Source organism: Leiobunum rupestre, chromosome 4, assembly GCF_980474605.1.
Source record: "Leiobunum rupestre chromosome 4, qqLeiRupe1.1.hap1, whole genome shotgun sequence".
NCBI classification, from domain to species: Eukaryota; Metazoa; Arthropoda; class Arachnida; order Opiliones; family Sclerosomatidae; genus Leiobunum; species Leiobunum rupestre.
In genome coordinates, this window is record NC_143387.1 from 66,299,681 (window position 1) to 66,322,211 (window position 22,531).

A 22,531-nucleotide genomic window follows, 5' to 3' on the forward strand; every position below is an offset into this window, starting at 1 on the left:
TTGAAGCCGCTATTTTCGTGATGTAATGGCTCGATATAAATGAGGGATTCCATGGAACTCGTAATAACTTTGTTTCGCAACAAAATGAAATCATTTACGGGCCATACCGGTATGGCTTTTTCGCCTCGCAGTCAGAGGAACCGGGTTCAATCCCAACATGTGGCACTGGGTGAAAGTTATCGCCTCGCCGATTAAAGGGTTTTTCCCCGAGTTCTTCGGTTTCCCCTTTACATAAAAACTTGCGGAGGTTAACGGTAGTAAGTGTAGGGAGCTGTTGTATCGCGTGGCGTGAAGGGCTTGCCACCACCCTCCTATACGCAATTATTTCCGGTCACCTGAATTAAAGGCAATAAAAGTCGCTAGCTGATTATCTAGGGTAATAAACATAATTTTCAATTAAACTCTTTCTTTACCTATTAAAGGGACGTATAATATGATTGGCAGAAGCAAGAATATTGACAGAGAATAAGCAGCCGAAATTATAAAAACTCGAAGATTTCTCTATTTGCGAATGAATTTAATTTTCGACATGATAAATTGATTTCAATTTTTTGTACAACCGAAAACGATTCCCGGACCCCACTGTTTGATAGTTGTTTAACCTCTGATCGTGGGTAAATTCCTTTTAGCTGAGCAAACAACCATATAGACACATGATGAAAATTTCACAAACTGTCCCAATCCATATTAAACCTTAAGCATTTTTATTCAAATATTTATTAAAACAAAATCACTTGTTTATTTAAAAAAAGACCTTTACCAGAAGAATATAAAAAATCTTTTAGAAATAAGTATTCAACTTCCTATACTCTAATGTTATTTCCACTCATATTATTACTAAAATAGTGTAATATAATAATAATATCTGTAAGCTTCAGATATCACGGCTCTAATATGTCAAGTTTACACCTCATAGGGATATTTAATTATTTATTACTATATTTTACTGATGAGATAGCCTTACAGGATCGGTATAATAAATAATTTCTAGCAAATATTTTTTTCTTCCGAAAACCTGTCAAGGTACATATTTCAACCGCAAAGCATTACCAGTATTCTAAAATTAATAAAAGTGATAAAATACGCGAATAAGTAGAATAGTCCATAACGAAAAACCTGAATCCATATCTCTACTTGGAATGCTTATCCTGCCGTATCGCGTATGGTAATATCACTCTGACGGCTTTGGCCCCGCCTACGAGATAAAAAATCCCCTTTGCGCGCGCTCCCCTCTCACGTTGTTGATTGTAAAGTTAACATAGTGACGTCAAAAAAAAAACACCGTCAGCCACATCGAGACGAAAATCTGCCGCGATCAGTGTTGGGCATTTTCGTCAAAGAGCCGCTCACGCTCACGTGTTATTGAGCTGTAAAATTTTCGCTCCTCTCTTTCCGCTCTTTTTTTGATCGGTAAAATTTTAGCTCCTCTCTTTTCACTCCTTTTTGAGCGGTAAAATTTTTGCTCCTCTCTTTTCACTCCTTTTTGAGCGGTAAAATTTTTGCTCCTCTCTTTTCACTCCTTTTTGAGCGGTAAAATTTTTGCTCCTCTCTTTTCACTCCTTTTTGAGCAATAATAATAATAATTCCGCTCTTTTCTAGCATACAATTAACTTATGAAGCTTTAACTACATCTTCATCTACTTTCTACACAAAATCCCTAGGTATGTAGGGGCAGTAGCGTATCTACAAGGAGGGCGAAAGGGGCCCCAGGTGCCAACTTATAAGAGCGGAGGGCGCGTTTTGATTTTTCGGTCGCAGATTATCACGTGTACATTTTTATTACTTGTATATCAGACTTTCAGTAAAGTCTTAAGTTTAATTTCAATGTTTATTAACAACGCAAATAATATTTGTAGTTCATTTGCCATAATAATGAATTAATTCGTCAATTAATTAATTAATACTTGAAGTCATTCAAATTATTATTAATTAATTAATATTAATTGTATGAGAGGGGGCTAAGGTTTTGTCTTCCGCCCCGGGCGACCGTAAGTTTAGTTACGCCACTGTATAGCGATTGTCGTGTACTAGTTTCACGTATTGAAAACCCTCGTCACCATTGCTAATTATTTTGCAATCGGACACCCAGAAGACAGAAGTTTAAGCGGAAAATCTTTCGCTCCTCTCTTTCCGCTCTTTTTTGAGCGGTAAAATTTTCGCTTTTATTTTTCCACTCTTTTTTGAGCGGTAAAATTTGTGCTTTTATTTTTCCGCTCTTTTTCGAGCGGTAAAATTTTCGCTTTCATTTTTCCACTCTTTTTTGAGCGGTAAAATTTTTGCTTTTATTTTTCCGCTCTTTTTTGAGCGGTAAAATTTTCGCTCTTATTTTTCCGCTCTTTTTTGAGCGGTAAAATTTTCGCTCTTATTTTTCCGCTTTTTTTGAGCGGTAAAATTTTCGCTCCTCTCATTTTTGTTTTGCGCTCTTTTAAAAAGATATTTTACCGCTCATTTTCGCTCATAATAACAAATCCGCTCACAATGAGATGAGCGGTGCCCAACACTGGCCGCGATAAGCATTCCAAGTAGAGGTATTGATTCCTGTAAAAAAGGATAAAAAAGCTAGACCCTAAACAAATTTGAAGAAATTTAAAAACTTACAAATTGCTCGTACTGATAGGTCTTCAAGCCAACATAAAGACGCGAATCTTGGACTAAATATAACTTCGAGTGAAAAACTAAATTAAATAAACTAGCCAGAATTTCCAACGGTAGACCGGTTTCGTCCTATTTGCGACTCATCAGTACCGTGCGAGAAATCTAGCTTGCGACTATTACACTAAAAAAAGAAACTAAGCCTAAATATAAAAAATATAAAAATGCCGAATAGGGGGATAGTGGTGGGGATTAATAAAAATGAAATGTTAAAAGGAACCACCATAAGTGTATAATATTGTAACATAAGTGTGAAACTTCTTATTTTCACGTGCAAAAGTTTTACTGAGAGCTATTCACAAGAAAGACTGCATTACGGGCTTCGTCGACGTTTTGAATCCGCTTGCTAACAGCGCCTCGCTAGGGAGGATTTTCTTCTTGTGATGACGTCACTCTTTACTAGCGCTCAGTAATAAATTCTCCAAAGTGACAAACTTATGGAACAATATTATAGACTTATAGAACCAATTATTAAAATTAATACTTAACTCTAAGAAATATCAAAAATATGTTTATGTATCAGAGGGCATCATTACCAAATTTCCCCCGTCCTGTCACGAGTGATGGAGAAGGTGTGTTTCAATCACGTTGGGATAAGTCAATTTTAGGGAACCAATTAGCTAGCGAGCTAATTTGATTAGGGGGAAGGAGGAAGGAGATTGGAAGTTACGCAAAAACATTTCACAACATATTCATTATCCCTAGGTACATTCTCGGATTTAATAATATACTTAACAAGAGGAAAATATGCTTAATAAATAAGTAATTATCGATACGCAATGAAATAGGTCTTTTTATTAAGTTTTAATGTGGTTCCTACGTCACAGTCTCTTTCTTTTACAAGTCTACGAGCGCGCGCTACAGTCGCCAGAGGAATATAGGTTTTTCTAGCGCGCGTGAAATTCGCTAATGCGAAGAATATACTAATAAAGCTGTGTCTTGTGACGTTATAGCAACATATTATTTTTTTTGTTAAGTTAAAAGGAACCACCTATGGACTGCATTGTAATTTTTATATTAGGCTTAGTTTCTCTATTCGGTGTTATAGTCGCGAGCCAGATTTCCCGCACGGTACTGACGAGTCCCAAATAGGACGAAACCGGTCTACCGTTGGAATTTCTGGCTATTTTGTTTATTTTAATTTAGTTTTTCCCTCGAAGATCTATTTGGTCCGAGTTTCGCGTCTTTTTGTTTGCTCGAAGACCTATCGGTACGAGCTATTAGTAAGTTTTTACATTTCTTCAAATTTGTTTAGGGTTTAGCTTTATTATCCCGTTTCATAATGGTCTAATCACTTAATCGCTAATTTTATCATCTACTATATTTTTTACTTTTTATTAAATTTTTTTTATAGAAAAATCTATACATCTTTTTAGAAACGTTTACTGGGCGCCGCCATTATCGTACAGGCAACTAACGAGCAAGCCCTCTAACGCAGAAATTTCATCCCCTCAAAACCAGTTTTTTCATCACCCTCCGCGTAGACTGTAAGGTCATGGCGGCCGGTTGGGGAGGCGCGTTTAAGAGTCTATTGATCAATTTCAAAATTACGTTTTTTCGCGTGAGGTATAGCGGACTTATTTACCCGCTTTTGTACCCTAACATGACGGCGTATTTTCACGCGCAAAACGAATTTTAAGATCCCCCAATAGGCGATATAATAAAGTAACGTGGCCTTCTTGTTTTGAGGGGAAAGGCCACCTTCCACTATGCTTCCATTAGCTTTCCCACCAAAGAGCCTATGAATTCATCCGTAGGCTTTAACTGTACTATTTCGTTATCCCATTTTAACAAGTTGAGCAAGCATATCTGACTTTATAATATCGCCTATTGCTACATTTAAAATCATTGGACGCTGTACATGACGGTACCGAATTCATTGTTATAGGCTGGATGGTTAAGTCTATCTTAATCTCTTCCTTATATGATTCAACAACGCCATTTCTGTTATTACTGAACGCGTACTTTTCCTGATTGTCCCCAAATCTGCGTCTAATAAATTCGACTGTCGACAAAAAGTAATCACTCCTTTCAGGGGTGGTTGCGACTACATCAGCGCCCCCTCGCGTCTGTCTGGCTCATGATGAACGGCCGCGCAAACAGGATTATTTTCATATCGCCACTCGTGGAGGAAAAGAGCTCCACCTCGTATTAAAATGAGTCTCGCTTCTGTTTGTTGTAGTTGTAGATGTCTAGTCTCCTTTTTATTAGCTCGTAAATCAAAACGGCGTTTACTTAAAGTTTTAAAGTTTCAGATCCGCGTAAACCTAATATCTCATCGGCACTAAAAGATCCCCTTCTTCGCTGGTCGTAAACCCGCGCTTCGACGCCGTAGATTTTACCCCGATATTAAACTTTACGCTATACTGTCGGTTCACACGGTCACACTCTCCCGAGTCGTTAAGACTTTGTATCTGGATTTTCTCCGAGAAAATCCTTTCTAGTGAAACATCTCGTAATAAAATAGGACTATAAAATAATATAAAAACCATCTTTAAAGTAATTAGGAGCAGTTAAATCTCTGGAGAGATGACGACACTGAGGATCAGAGATAGGATCTCTTTCATAAATAATGTCACATATACAAAAAGGACGGGACAAGATTGACCCTCTTTTACTAAATGACACTTTAAAAAGGATTAAATGATAATGCGATAATGTCAACTAAGAAGATATATGACAAGATATATTTATCTACTGATAATTGGATTAGCAACCTTTACGCCACTTGAAGTCGGGATTAATAATCACGTTGTTATAATGACTTAAATGCGATATTAAGTACCGAAATAATCAAAAACGCATTTCACTTTTGTTGGTTCCCAAAACTGGCTTTTATTTTTCTTAGATTCTAGGTCGAATATGTTTTAGGTTTTCTTATACTTTGGGGGTCAAAGCTCGACTAATGAAAGTTACGACGTGAGTAAGACAATATTTCCAGATTGACCGTTGCTTACGTTATATAATTTAACGAGGAGTAAAAACGCGAACAAGAGACCAAGAAGTGGGGGAAGATATGCGGTACTTCGGCCGATAGACCTTCAAGGCGAAAAACTTAATTAAGACTAGTCTTAAGTTTTTCGCCTTGAAGGTCTATCGGCCGAAGTACCGCATATTTTTCCCCAATAAAGCTTAGTTTTCTCCCCCACTTCTTGGTCTCTTTACTTCTTCGCGTTTTTACTCCTCACTCTCTAGACCATTTGTGGTTCTCGTGTTTTTGCTCTAGCTGTTTTATATAATTTAACGACCCGATAACTTGTTTCTTTGCTTCTTATTTACGAAAGATGGCTCTTTGATTTCGATCTCATTAAAATTTTTTCCAAAAGGTAGTTTTTCCAATGAAAAACCAACAATTTATATTACATCCACATAAATGACTGAAATATGCGTCCTCGACTTTATTTTTCTTAAAATACATCCCAAATTTCTTATTATTCAACAGTTTGAACTTTACCAGGTCAATTTTTTTTCGTAAGTTGAAACGTTGATGTTGCCTAAGCAACGGGGTCCAGTTATCAGAGAACCTAGTAAGCAGAACGAAAATACAAGAAATTAATTGAAGAAATTTAATGCGCTCGGGCTTTTATAATAACGTAGGCAACGGTTTTACAATTCAATTATAATCAGTTTCGACAATGCCCGATAAATCACCGTTGACAGCCGGAGTATTTTGCCAAAATTATAATAAACAGTTTAATAGATGTTTCTATAAAATACGGGTGGTCACGTGTAAATGTTTTTTTAAGTCACTAGCTATAGTTATTGAAGATAGAGAGCACGTGCTGGTGTTGATAAAGTTTTAGGAAATTGAAGTTCACGCGCGAAACGTGCTCGTGACGGGGAGAAAAACATTTTATACTTTTATTTTTTTATTGTTTTAGATTATAGAAACACCTGTTATTTGGTGATTGGAGAACTAAACATTAAGGCTTTAAGTTAAATTAATTAATGGGTGTTGAAATATAGGTTTATTTGCATTTTAAATATATTTCACGAATTTAGTATTTATAAAATCCACCATGATTTGAAATTGATTTGGGAACAAAACGAGTAATTATACAGGTTAAGCCAAAGCTAGCAAACGTGAACGGGAAAACTTGTAGCTGGTAGCGAAGTAAAATAAAGTTAAAACCACTGTTTGTACCAAAATAACTAAACTTTTTTTGTAAAAACAGTGGTTTTAACTTTATTTTACTTCTCTATTATATGTACAAGTGCCTTAATCTTTAAATTTACTTATAGCTGAGCTCAGATTTCATTTTATTCTGTACAACCTATACTCTTACAATTAAGTACCCCCTACACGTTTGCTAGCTTTGGCTAAATTAATAAATATTCATTCAGTGCCCCCTTTAATAGGTGTAACTAGAGTGGGCAAAATCAGCTGTTTTTGGGTCCGCCTTCCGTTGCAAATTTGCAATTACTTTCAATGAGGGATGCGATGGGAAGATTGCGTGGCCATTATCCTTGATGGCCGCCATTAACCAACGGCGGAGAGTGTCGGATGTACCGGAACTACGCCTTCGAAGCTGAATATGGTCTCACTCTAAAACTATTTCGTCCCAAACCCTCCACGCGCGGATAGACAAGCGGTAACACTCCACCGTCATCAACGTTTCAAGGGCAAATTTTTGCGACTACCCACTCATTCGAAAAATAAAAGGGTTAAACGCTCCCGGGCAAACCACCCAGCGAAACCCTCGCCCCGAAATTCCGGAACTTCGGAAGGTTCATTTGCCTTCCTCTATATACGACGTCACGCGCGCCGCGTTTAGGGAATCGCGACGTACGACAGCGCGAGAGGCAGGCAGTCTGTGGGTCTCGCGCGATAACAGACTGCCAGCCGTTAGTATTAACCACATTCCCGCTTTCAAATTGGTCGTTTATAGCCGTCAGGATCAACCCAGCGGCTCACTCCCACCGTCTTTCGGATGAAACGAGTTGTCAACAGGCGAAATATAGTCCGTCGCTTAAGGCGCCATCTACATTCGTGACAACGAACGTGTGGCGATAAAAGCGCAGTAAAAATATTTTAATATGGATTTAATTAATTTAATAATAATTTAATTATTAATTTTAATTTAATATCAGTTTAAATATGAATTTTAATTTAATATCGGTTTAATTATGAATTTTAATTGAATATCAATTTAATTATTAATTTTAATTAGATATCAGTTTAGTTATTAATTTTGATTAAATATTAATTTATTTATGAATTTTAATTTAATATCAGTTTAATAATGAATTTTAATTTAATATCAGTTTAATTATGAATTTTAATTTAATATCAGTTTAATTCTGAATTTTAATTTAATATCAGTTTAATTATGAATTTTAATTTAATATCAGTTTAATTATGAATTTTAATTTAATATCAGTTTAATTATGAATTTTAATTTAATATCAGTTTAATTATTAATTTTAATTTAATATCAGTTTAATTATTAATTTTAATTTAATATCAGTTTAATTATTAATTAATCAATATCCATTGATTTCTTAATTATTAATTAATCAATATCCATTGATTTCTTAATTTTTATTCAATGCTAATCATTCTTCATTATTTTAATTATATATTCATTTAGTTACTAATTTTAATTATATATTCATTCAGTTAATTACTCATTTATAGTAATATTCATTTAATTACTAATTTACAGTAATATTCATTTAGTTACTAATTTTATAGTAATATTCATTTAATTACTAATTTTAAAGTAATATTCATTTAATTACTAATTTTAAAGTAATATTCATTTAATTACTAATTTTAAAGTAATATACATTTAATTACTAATTTTAAAGTAATATACATTTAATTACTAATTTTAAAGTAATATTCATTTAATTCTCAATTTTTATTAAATATTCATCAAAATCTCAATTTTTATTAAATATTCATCAAATTCTCAATTTTTATTAAATATTCATCAAATTCACAATTTTTATTAAATATTCATCAAATTCTCAATTTTTGTTAAATATTCATCAAATTCTCAATTTTTTTTAAATATTCATCAAATTCTCAATTTTTATTAAATATTTATAAAATTCTCAATTTTTATTAAATATTCATCAAATTCTCAATTTTTATTAAATATTTATAAAATTCTCAATTTTTATTAAATATTCATCAAATTCACAATTTTAAAGTAACATTCATTAAATTCTTATTTTTAAAGTAACATTCATTAAATTCTTAATTTGAATTTATTCATTTATTTCTAAATTTTTATTTATTTATTTATTTCTAAATTTTTATTTATTCATTTATTTCTAAATTTTTATTTATTCATTTATTTCTAAATTTTAATTTATTCATTTATTTCTAAATTTTAATTTATTTATTTATTTCTAAATTTTAATTTATTCATTTATTTCTAAATTTTAATTTATTCATTTATTTCTAAATTTTAATTTAATATTCATTTAATTCTTAATTTCCATTTCATATAAATTTAATACTAATTTTAATTTAATAATAATAATTTTTTCCTTATTCACAGAACAGATAGCGACAAAGCTATCTGTATACTCTACCTATATACCCTGACAGCCAGGTTGCAGATATCCAAGGGCCGCTCTACCTTCCGCAATGGTGTCAACCAAAACGAAATTGATTGAATTTGTCCCTTTCTCAGAGCATAATTCTGGCGCAATCTATGACGCGGCGGACTAAAAAGCAATATTTGTCACTCGTTCTGCCATGAAAACATTGATTCTGAGGGTAAGAGGGGACTAGATAAGATAATTCAAATTAAGTGTGATGCTTTTAGAATATATTACTATTATAACGAGTGACTGTTTTACGCAACGCGACCTGTCGTCTTTAAATTGAATAAAATATAAAAAGGAAGTGCCATTTATTGCGAAACTGTCCGCCAGGGAAAAGTTGGCAATGCATTATTCGTGAGGTGCTTTTCATTATCATTACCGCTTTCCACCTCTACCACCTTTTAAGTTCTTTATTAATAATAATTATAGCAAGGCCTAACGATGACGGATGATATCAAAGATTAGTTACTTATCAATCTTAGTTTCCACTAACACGCGCAACGAAGAGATTTTTAACTTTACCACGTACAATAAATAAGTAAAATATTTCATTTTAAAAAAGGTTCGTGATTAAAATAGAAAATTTAACGAAGTTTAATACTTTCTGAATACAGGGTGTTTTTCAAAGGGTTATGCAAAAATTTTAAGGAGTTGTTAGGGTGAGTTGAGAAGTATTCCTGTTTTTTCCCCATTTTCCTACGATGAGTTAAAGGGCGACAGAGAGCTTCAAAGTGTGGCCTACTAGTCCCTGGAAGAAGGCTGCAACAAGCGTCAAACCAAGTAGCAGGGACTTTAAATACTGTTTAAGTTTACTTTTTACGCTGGTTACTTCGATTGGTTTTACATTAGGGCAAAAAAACCGCGTAGACAAAATTATATTATGTCTGACGGATATTTTATTACTTAATAATAATAATAACCAGCTAGGCTAATACCCAAGGCACCACCTTAGGCCCAAGTCATCTAGCGACTTATAATGCCTTTGAACAGGTGGCCGGGTTACAATGCGTAGGAGGGTGGTGGCAAGCCCTTCATGACACACGAGCCAGCAGCTTCCTACTCTTACTATTACCGTTCACCTAGACAATTTTTAATGGAAAGAGGAAACCGAAGAAGTCGGTGGAAAAACCCTTTCAACAGTGAGGAGAGAACTTGCAAACTCAACGCGGAAGGAGTAGCTCCGAACTACCACCCAGTGCCACAAGTTGGGATCGAACCCGGTTCCTCTTGCTGCGAGGCGAAAGCGCTAACCACTTCGCCAACCTACCGTCGACGAGCTGCCTTAATAATATCTTTGCGGTTTAAGCACTGGAATAGTTGAAATGCCAGTTAGAAGCGCCACCACACGTTAAATGCATAATGGATGTTTTCCCCCAATAACGTCACCCAACTATTTGATAAGAAATACCGAGACAAAAACACGTGACCAAATTTAAAGGTCAAAATCTTTAAAAAGCTAAAACTTATAATTCATTTTTCGGTGTCACTAGATGGCGACTTAGTCATTACAACCTGACCCCCCCCCCCTCAAAACACCAGAGGTCAAAAAAATAGATTCAAACTTTCGTTCGAAAATACGTATTCCATCAGCGTTAGTTCCCATCTGAATAGATTTTCTCTTTCATCCTTGCAAACCGTCTGCGGATCTCCAGGGTACATTAGTCCCCTGTCTCTCTGGAGCCCAAACCACTCAGGCCGCCGATACAAAACACGAAACTTCTGCAAAACAGAAAAGTTTCATACATATTGAAAACAACGCCAATATTGATCGAAAAGTAGAAAAAAAACATTTGATACGAATAAAAATAAATACACAAGAATATACGATCCTAGGATGTAAAAGGTTACGGATAAGTCTACAGCGTGTGATAGTCGAATCAAGTGTATTTACGGGTATTTCGAGGGCAAAGTTTAGAGCCTACGACCGAACAATCTTCTAACACTAGTTCGTTATAGGTCTCTAGTGACGGATCGGACCCTCGTCTAAACGACACCCTATTTTCTGATTTGAGAATTGGCTACTCTTCGGCTCGTCCTTTCCCGAAAAGTTATAGAGGGACGCGGAGAAACCCGGCGAAGGCAACCGACCGAAAGAAGAGAAGCTCATTTGCGAAGAAGCCCCTTGTGGAAAAGACACAAAAGAAATCATACATTTCCTTTTCTTGCCTTTCTCCCATTCCGAGTGAGCTAGTGGCCTTTTTTACCTTTTCCTCCGATTACCCCAGGAATCCGTCGGACGCGCGTAGTCCAACCCTATTTAGAAAAGCCCCCCCCTTCTCCCGTTGCCATAGCGACGGGAAGCCGAAGATGAACGGAGGGATGCTTGTTGCTCTTTGCGGGCAGCCTTTCAGCCCTCCGTCTGGAATCAATTGTGTAAGCTCGATGCATTGAGGAAATAAAAGCTGACTTGGATATCGAGGAACGAGAGCTAAATATTCCGCTACCTGTTTCTGCCATTTACGGCCGTCAGCTACAAGCACGCGCTACTCCGGAAAGTCCTTCGTATCACGCTCTTCGCGTGGTTGGATCGTTAACGTTACGAAGTTGCAATGGTAGAGATAAGTGGGAACAGAAATGAGAAATTTTTTTCGCTCTGCTCAGCAGTTGCTCTCTCTCTCTCTCTCTCTCTCTCTCTCTCTCTCTCTCTCTCTCTCTCTCTCTCTCTCTCTCTCTCTCTCTCTCTCTCTCTCTCTCTCTCTCTCTCTCTCTCTCTCTCTCTCTCTCTCTCTCTCTCTCTCTCTCTCTCTCTCTCTCTCTCTCTCTCTCTCTCTCTCTCTCTCTCTCTCTCTCTCTCTCTCTCTCTCTCTCTCTCTCTCTCTCAAGCGCACGAGCTTTTCCTAGATTAGTTTTCTTTATTGGCTGTATCTCTGATATCTACCTCAGGGTGCCGTCGCCATTCAAGTGTCAATATGTTAGCCCTATCTCCGTGTCCGTGTGTTTGGCGACAAAGACTGGCCCTTATTCGCTATACTTACTCGGAAATGGGATCCGAATAAGAGTATTTGGCTAAAAAGAGAGACGTTACTTTTGCCGATGACATACGCAATTAAATTGGTTTCGAATTCCCTCGAGATAAGGCTTCGTTGTAAATTATGCTCGAGAAAAACACGCCGATATCAGAAGTATATAATATAGTTCAAGGAAAGAAGTATGTAATTTACCCTATCTATCAATTTAATGTAAAAATTAAATGTATTTTTGATGATCTAGTTTTAGAGAGTCATTATCAGTGGAAACGCGGAAACCTGCCAAGGTGCGTGTTTCAAGTGAATAACATTAGAGATATTATATATACTTAAGCTGACAAAATCGAGATTATTTAGTACAAGTAAACTTTCAGTAGCTTTTGATTGACTAATATTTGAGAAGTTGTTGACGAAACTGGTGCCATCTGTAGGGAGAAATGCATTTGAATATCCGAAGCGTGTAGATAATATTTAAAACCTTAAGTTACTTCCGGTTCTAAATAAATAAATTTATTGAAAATATAACATATTTGCAATAAAAATAACTCCACCTACGCCACCAATGTAATTTTTTCAAAATGAAACTTCAATTAAAACATCTAAAATCTAAAAACGCCCACTCCCCATTTATGTTTAGAGGGATACTTCACTCTTTGATTTTTTTTATATTCTTCTGGTAAAACGAATTTATATTGAAATGTTTTGAGGATAAAGTTTTACTTTCAAAGCGTAGTTATTACTTTTCACGGCTTTTTCGGTAATAAACATCAAAATATCATTAAACACGCAATTAAAATTTCAAATGGTATAATTGAATATCAGATTTAAATATTCAAAATTAATCAGAGTGCAGTCAAAGCTAATATTTACTTCAATAAATTATTTTCTTAGACTTCACCAAATATAATTATAAATAAATATTTATAAATATTTATTTATACTAGTATAAACTAATTTTAGACGAGCAGTTCGTGGGTGACTTTAGTAAATAAATAATTATAAATAATTTTAAATAATTATTTACTCGTATAAACGAATTTTAAACGAGCAGTTCGTGAGTGACTTCGGTAAATAAATATTTACTCGTATAAACTAATTTTAGACGAGCAGTTCGGGAGTGATTTCTGTATATAAATAATTATAAATAAATATTTACTCGTATAAATTGATTTTAGACGAGCACTTCGTGAGTCATTTCTGTAAATAAATAATTATAAATAAATATTTTCTCGTATAAACTAATTTTAGACGAGCAGTTCGTGAATGACTTCAGTAAATAAATAATTATAAATAAATATTTATCTTCACTAAATATATTATAAAGAATTCAGAGGGTGAAAGCTTGTTACAATAGCGCCCATTTTGACGCTATCGTACGCCCAGCGGACCCCCAAAAAGGGAAAACTAACTTCGTTGGCCCCGATCATCGCCAAATTTAACTAATTAAAGTAATTGTACGGGCCCCGAAATTAAAAGGATTTTGAATTCGCCGATCCTTTTCTCTTTAAATAATTTCCGGGGGCGTGAAAAGACGACGAGGGGCTGAGAAAATGGGTGGAGGCGAAGCAAAGTTTAAAATACATTAAGAATTTCCTAAGGACACGAGTTTACCTAAATAATTAGGCGAGTTAGAGAAAACTGAGAGCAGAGAGGAGGGGCGACGGTTCCCTTTCCTTTCCTAATTACGTTTCTTAATTAAATTAGCCTCGAAGGAGAACTCCACATCTTCATCCGGCCGCTACTCCCGAACTGGAAGCGCTTCCTCTAGAATACGCATTCCGCGTCTGCCGTTCATCAGTTGCCCCCAGCGTCTGTTTCCTCATTTTCCCGCGAAATCTAGCTATAAAGGGGCCCCGCCATTTTACCTTCGCCGGTATTCCATCCGAACGACAAAAAAGGAACTACTTTCTTTCTCCAAAACAGCCGGACCTTCCTAAGCGTTCGCATTCGGTAAAATGCCATTATTTGACAAGAATATATATGAACGGAGAATATGTGGCTCTTTCCCCGTTTGTCTCGTGATCCCCGGTAGAGAAGCCACGCCCCTTCACCTTTCCTCGTGTTATATTTCCCCCTCTTATGTTGGTAGAGGGGGGATTCACTCCGGTACAATAACGGGCTTTATCCCCGTGTAGGAGGAGATTATCTTACGGCAATCACAAAAACAGAAGCTATACTCGCCGCTACCTATTCTCGGTGGAACCTGAATAGATTCTTGGTTATATTTATAGAATGGCGAGTTTTCCGTCTGTTGTTACCCCAAAATTAATAATTACGAAAGACCCGCGGGGAGGGGTGTTGGGAATGTATTTCCCCTAATTAAGAAACGGGAGGGAGACGCGAATAAGCTGAGACGATTATAGTCCAAAAGCCCACACACAATGTTTCCAAATTGTTGACAAAACAAATAATTGAATCCTTACTTATATTTATGAACTGCGCGTGTTTAACAAATTGCTTGAATATCCGATGGTCGCCAAAAATATTTACATTTGATATAATAATAGGATAATAGGATTATTGAGCGGCGAAAATGGCGCGCGAATACCACTGAACTTTGCGAGTAATAGTTTTTCATTTTTCTTAAAAATATTTTATTACGCTTTTTAAAAACAACAATACTTTACATACATGCTTTAGATTAGAAATAACATTTCGTTCAAAACGAAACTTTTAATAAATACTTAACCTTATTTGTTTCAAATGATGATCTGATTTTTGAAATAACTTGCGGAAGGTAAAATAATCACTTTAGAACTATAACTAGGTGGGGTGGTGGAGTGGTTAGCACTTTCGCCTTGCAGCAAGAGGAGCGGGGTTTGAGTCCAGCTTGTGGCACTGGTTGAAATCTCGGAACCACTCCTTCTGCGTAGAAATTCCGGGTTAAATGGGTTTCCCCCCGAGTCCCTCGGTTTCCCCTTTCCATGAAAACTTGTAGAGGATGAAAGGCTTGCCACCACCCTCAGGGCCAGACTTAGAGATCCTGGGCCCATAGGCAGATAAGGAGTCTGAGCCCCCTTTTCTCGCGCTGCATTTACTCTTACCCCTGGAACTAGGCTGTACCTGAATTTCCTTGATTCAGCGTAGAAGTCGGAGCTCTACTGTTATATTACTAAATAAAAGCTCTTAACAATCGTCGACTAAATACGATACAATATAAATTACGATTGATATTATAGATTTATTCCTTCGAATACAGTAATTACGGTCACTGGAGGGCCCCTTCCAAGGATGGGCCCCTAGGCCACGGCCTAGGTTGGCCTAGGCGGAAATACGGCACAGACCACCCTCCTACGCATTGGAATCCGGCCACCTGTTTAAGGCATTAAAAAATTGCTAGATGACTTGGGTCTTTGGTGGTGCCTTGGGTATTTGCCTCGCTGATTATTATTTAGCATCGGGAAAATATGGTTTATAAATAAATACATATCCCTAAGCTAAAAGCGTTGAATTATTAATTGTTTTTCCAAATTTATATTTCATACTCACGAAATTAGAGTAGATTTTTTTATTTTATTTTATTCAAAGAAGGAAGAAATAAGGGCTGATAGAGTCTGAGAAGACCGCGAGCCCGGCGAAGATCTTATTAATCAGGGCGAGATATGTGTAACGGCCACGCCAACGGGGGGATACGTGGGGACAGGGGTGGGGACACCCGTGGCGGAAGTATACCGACCACCCGTTGGGGGATTGGTGGTCGTCCTCACACGGCCATCCACAAACTCTGCCTCCCAGACGATTGGAATTACAGGAGTACGCCCTTACCAAAATTATGTTTCGAAAATAAAACCTTAAAAAAGACTTATTCAAAGCCCATAATAAATCATGAATAAGCCTCCCACAGTCCAAAACTCAGACTAAAAATATACTTAAATCTAGATACAATCAAGTTTTATTTACGTTTCTTTAAGCTAGCCTTAAAGAAGACTCGTTTTTAGCTCTATTTAAGATCTTGCTATGAGACCTAATTTAGGTTTGTTTTTTTGCGATTTGTTTGAGACTTGATTTAAACACTATTTCCGTGATTTCTAGGAGATTCGGTTTAAACCCATATTTTTTAATTTTTAGGAAACTCAATTTAGACATGATTTTTGCGATTTGAAAGACACTGCATTAAAATTCGCTTTCTGTAGGAGCCTCAAATAAGACCTGTATTTTACTATTTGTAGGAGACTCTATTTATACCTGCGTTTTACTATTTGTAGGAGACTCTATTTATACCTGCGTTTTACTATTTGTAGGAGACTCTACTAAGACTTTGTAATGCGATTTTTAGGAGACTCGATCTAAACTCTGGATATACTGGTAAATCTGCCGATATGAGTACAACCAGGGTGCCCTATATGTGAGCAGTCCACTGTGATTTATAGTTAAATTCTTCACCAGTTATTGCATGGCGGTCGCTATACAGCAGACCACTTTCACGGTCGGGCGTCCGTTCAAATCCAACGTTAAAATAATTATTAAACACTGAATCAAAAATGACTACTATGTTCAGCTGCCATGCTGGATTGCAAGTTCTAAAATCTCCAGGATCATGGCTGGCTCTAGATGCTAGGCTACTTTTAACTCAGCTCAGTTTATTTAAACACTCATACGGAATAAATTTTACTTGAAAGGAAATATCCTATAGTTTAAAAATTTATATATATTTATATTATTTAGTACACTTAAAAATTTTAAACGGTTATTTTATTACAAAAATTTTAGGGTTTCAAGTGAGTTGAGCTTAACCAAAATTAGCCAGCCCATCCCTTATGACCATTTTGTAACCAAGATTCAAGTTGCAATCCATCATGGCAGTTGAACAATAAGCTTTTAATAACCTGTTTAATATCAAACTTAAGTGGCCATTATATTTACGATTACTTTTATTTTAACTTCAAATTGTAACCTCTAAGCAACTTTCAAGTCCCCAGAAATGAATCTCCCCATATGAGACTAAAGTGAAGTCTAAAATGACTCTTATTTTAATCTAAAATTGTAACCCATAATCAACTCTCATTTAAGCCTTTTTCAAGTCCCCAAAATTTAGTCTTAAATAACCCTTATTCTAATCTAATATTGTAACCTCTAAGCAACTCTCAATTAAGTCTCTTTCAAGTCCTTAAAAATGGGTCTCCCAATATGAGACTAAAGTGAAGTCTTAAATAACCCTTATTCTAATCTAATATTGTAACCCTTAATCAACTCTCATTTAAGCCCTTTTCAAGTACCCAAAATTGAGTCTCCCAATATGAGACTAAAGTGAAGTCTTAAATAACCCTTATTCTAATCTAATATTGTAACCTCTAAGCAACTCTCAATTAAGTCTCTTTCAAGTCCCCAGAAATGAATCTCCCCATATGAGACTAAAGTGTAATATTAAATAACCCTTATTCTAATCTAATATTGTAACCCATTATCTACTCTCATTTAAGCCTTTTTCAAGTCCCCAAAATTTAGTCTTAAAAATGGGTCTCCCCATATGAGACTAAAGTGAAGTCTTAAATAACTCTTATTCTAATCTAATATTGTAACCCACAATCAACTCTCAATTAAGCTTCTCTCAAGTCTCCAGAATTGGGTCTTCCAAAATGAGACTATAATGAGTTTCATCTAAATATATATTAATAAAACTCTTTTAGTGAGACTAAAATAGATTTTATTTAGGACCCAAAATTCGGGTCTCAGTTTTTTATGCTTACATAATACTTAAAAATCCTTGATCCTTCATTGAGACTAATTAGCGACTAAAGTAAGACTCACTTTTTGGTAAGGGACGCCACTACTCCCAGCAAATTAGGGTAGATATTAGCAAATAGTAAGTCTGATTAAGTATTTAACTAAATGATTATTTAAACGATAACCTTAATTTATATATGATTATTATTTATGGTGATTTTTTATAGATCGAAATGTTATTGTTTTAAATTTTTTGAAGTACTATTTTAGGGGGGTTCAATCTGCCCCTTTAGCTCATATTACGCCAGCACTGGATGCCATTTGTCTATAATATTGTCCCATAAGTTTGACATGCGAAATTTTTACTGTAAGCTATTCGCGAGGGCGTTAAAATATTTCCCAAAAGAAATATACTTAAAAAACCTTATGATAGATGATGTTATGATGTAATAATTATATTGTATACTGTCATAGCCAACTAAATACTATGTATTTAGTTGGCTATGATACTGTTTGCTTTTACAGTTTTCAGGTAAATAGCTCTCATTAAAATCAGTCTAAAATTTCGTTGATAAATTTATTTTGATAGTCTAGATTAATAAAAGTTAATAAAACATTATCTCGTGAGATAATCAAACGTATAACTTACGGAAAAGATTAGTACCGTAATTTCATAAATATATATGTAGTTTTCTTATTATCCGTATTATTTTCCGTCTCATCAACCCCTTGCCCACTTTGTTTATTTTTTATGTATATCTCAGTCTTGTGTTGGTAATCTTTTTTGTATTATTTTGTTTTATGTTAATATTGTTTTTGAATGCTTGGTGTACGTAATATAAGTGCGTACTCAGGAGCCCAATAAGTGTATTTTACTTTGTCTATCCTGACAATAAAGTATTATTACGTCAGTTCGAAATTGTATCCCAAAGTTTATAATTAATGAAACAAGTTTCAATTAAGCAAAAATATACAGAGAAGAATTCGTAACCAATTCCCCTAAAATAATTGGACGAGGTCAAATTTTCATAGGTTTGGCCACCAGGCGGCTCTCTTTGGATCGCGGTATGCGAATAATAAAGAAATGGAAAGGGGCATGAAAAGTGTTCACAGCCGTCGAGAGCGCGCGGATCAAAAGACACAGTGAGGGAGTCCTCCAGCTCCGTACGTGGCTATTACGAGCCGAAATTCTCTAGATCTCCACTCATAAATTATCGCGGAGTTTCTATTTCGGGTAACGGATCGCGGGAAGAATTTTATATCTTTCGGGATGAAGAAGAAGTTACATTAGAGACTGGCCAATTATTTAAGTCTGCCTCCGACGATCTTATTGGACATCCAGCCTCTCTTCACGTGATTCATCGCGGCACGTAGTTGCTCGAAAAGGATTTATATAGTTTTCGTATTCCATTGATAATGTATCTGGCTTTATTTTTGGGCAGCTTTCGTCAAACGTAAATTATTAATTACGGGTTTCGTGACTTCTTGGCGAAATACAATTAGTGTTTATGATAAGAACGTGTCTACGGCTTAGATATAAATCTGACTAAATGCGCCCAAAGGTTTTGGGTTCTATTTATTCAACTATGGAGGAGACCCGATTTTAATATCCCCAGATGGCGCCAGCAATATAAAGCGTAGAAATTTTAAATTAACCAAATATAATTTTTTCGTGTAGTTTTTACGGAGATTTTTTGTTTATAGTTTTACATAAAAGATCGCCCTAAATAGCGTTAGAAACAGTTTTTTTTTGTAATAAATCAGTTAGTATTTATTTCCTAGGCGGCATCTAGTATAAAATAAAATCATTAAATTTGAAGTTCTCGGGACTTTGATCTAATTGTTGGTTTTAATGTAAAAAATGCGGTTACTTCACTATAATTTAATATACTGCATAAGGACAGATGACGTACTCATATAATTTTCCGATTCAAATTCAGGAAACTGTTTTTAAAGGCTTTAATATAAACCTCTCATTTTGGCCACTACTTCACCAACTATATCCAGAATAGACCCTATACCACCAAGCTATTTAAATGTTTGTAAATTTAATATAATATTATAATTAAATAAACTCTTTTTCTCTATTTCAATCCCAAATCGTGAAGTCGCTAAGCTAAAAAACGTAAAAGTGCAAAAAAAACCCTAAACTTTATTTCGGAAAATAACGCATTAGAAGAAAACTTTTTAATACCTTTCGACGCTAAAACTGAATTTAATCGTATAACAACCATGAATGACTACGTTGGGTATATTAGTCAGCTAGGCTATATACCCAAGGAACCACCTTAGGCCTAAGTCACCAAGTGAATTTTAAAACTATTAATTCAGGTGGCCGGGTTGCTATGCGTAGGAGGGTGGTGGCCAGCCCTGCATGCCACGTGAGCCAACAGCTCCCTACACTCACTATTACCGTTAACCTCAACAAGTTTTTATGGAAGGGGAAACCGAAGAGCTCAGGGAAGCCCCTTAAAACAGTGGGGAGAGAAGTTGCAAACTCAACGCAGAAGGAGTTGCCCCGAATTATCACACAGTGAGTTCTACAAACTGGGATTGAACCCGGCTCCTCTTGCTGCGAGGCGAAGATGCTTACCACTCCAACACCTCACTTTTAAGTGGTCAAAAACATTTTTTGTTTCCATGGCAAATCGAATGGGTAGTGCAACGTCTCCTTTTGGGGCTACATTACGCCCGATTTTGAACAAAATCGGCAATAAACATCTCGGGTACTCTTCTTGTAAGTAGAATTAAATGCATTCTTAATGCCACTAATAGAAATAAAGTTAAATCCAAAATAATTAAGCTAAGAATTTCCTCCCCCAAATTGTTGGCCATTTGCAAGTCGTTTTTTCGCGATGCTAAAATAAGCGAACAGCGACCTTCGCCTCGTTAGTTATAACTAGTCAACTTCGTAATCAAGCTCTCCGAGCGTGAAGTTATTTTTGATGGGTTACGCCGGCGACTAATAAAAACTTGGCTTCTAAATCTAAAACGAAATAGTGTCGAAAATAGAGTTCAGAACGAAGCGGCCAACAGCCAAAAAAATCTTGATCTTCCAACCCAGCAAGCGAAACCCGGGCAATCGCGCTTTCCAATCAAAAGAGTTATCCCCAGAAAACTCCACTCCTATGGAAGATACGTACTATATGCATTTTTTTATTCGAAAGATGGGCTTCTTTATTTTTATTTGAGGCGCTAAGCCTAAAATAAGTCCTTCAAAATAAATAAAATTAGCCTATGAGGAGTGTCTGGTAATTTTACCGGGGAAAATAATCGGAAAATATTATATAATAAAGAGTCTGTTTTTACAAGAAATTCGGCCCCGTCTCTGCAGCCTCTTCGTCCTTTTAAATTCCGATACCACCTTATAAATAAACTATAAGCTACTGCGTGTCGTTTATTTTGCCGATAAAATGACCTACTTTTTAAGCAAAATAAACCGAATTTTATAAGCAAAGAAGGTAGACAGTTAAGACTTTGTTAGTTTAATATAACATTATATATAAAACGTTTCGCCATAATATTATTATTTATACGCTTATATTCGCTCTAAGAACTTCATAAAATATTAAGCAATGTATAAATTACATTGTCGCGAAGGAAAAAAGTTATATAAAACCCTGTAAAATTGTAAAAAGTGCTTCTCTAAGCACGTTATTTTTCAGGAAATAAAAAGACAATTGAACTGAATTAAATTGAATTAATATAATAGAAAATGCGCCTACGAAATGATTAAATATTAAAATGCTTCATCTCCATTTTAATAAACAATATTTTCGATTTAGTATAAATCTAATAAATGTACTTCTAGTATTTTAGGTATACTAAATAAAACATAATTTTTGCAATACAGTTTTATAAAATATGTAATATTATTATTATATTCAACTTAAAAATGTGCTTTCAAAGGAACTAAATATTAAAAATATATAAAATATTTACAAATATATTAATAAAATACATATTTTTATAAGTGTATCTTTTCCGGCTGTACCACTGGAAACTTAATTATAGATTTAAAATGACTGGTAATAGTTCTGCTCTATAGAAGACTGAGATCATTAAATTTTATTGGAAGTAATCTAAACTCTGAGATTTTTGATGGAAAGTTGCGCGTTTAGCACCCTCCCTCTGGGAAAAATATTTAGGTATATCATCCAAGGCAGTAAGACAGTTTTAAGAGACCATAATAAGGAAGGAAAAAATATTTAGCTGTTGAGAGTCTTATCAGTATAAATATGTCGAAATATCTTCTCATACATACGTAATTATTTCACTTTAAGAATGATGGAGAAGTGGCAAGGGAAGCGCCGCAACGATAAGACCGAAAGAGAGGGTTGATAGAAAAGCTGCCGCCATCTATCACACACTCTCTGAAATACAGTTTTTCTTGTTCCTATCGTTAAAAAAATTCCAAAAAGTGAAACTTTGTCTGGTGTATATTTCCTCAACTCAGGATGGAGAAACAAGTACAAAGTTGCGGTAAACGACAAACGTTAACTTGTTGCGTCAGATATAAAAAAGTGTAAAATAAATAATTCCAATAAGATAACAAAAAATTCCTAAAAAAAAAAAAAAAAAAACAAATGTTGGAAGAATGAAATCAAATCTGGGGGTGAAAAGACATTGCCAGCTGCTCCGACCTTTTTTCATTTCCGAATACTTTTTTTTCTCCTGTCGCTCACTAT

The 22,531-nt window shown here is 35.3% G+C and overlaps 1 protein-coding gene across 2 annotated transcripts in view; it reads left to right on the forward strand.

Annotated features, from left to right (window-relative positions):
• Window positions 1-22,531, forward strand: part of LOC149948793 (octopamine receptor beta-2R-like) — a 91,385-nt gene that overhangs the window by 44,264 nt on the left and 24,590 nt on the right. The window contains exon 5 of one of the 2 annotated variants that reach the window (XM_090173930.1): window positions 11,170-11,786. The exons of the other annotated variant lie outside the window; for it this stretch is intronic. The gene's annotated coding sequence lies outside the window, so the exon portion shown is untranslated. Of the gene's footprint in view, window positions 1-11,169; window positions 11,787-22,531 lie in introns of those variants that run through there. 2 annotated transcript variants of the gene reach the window in all.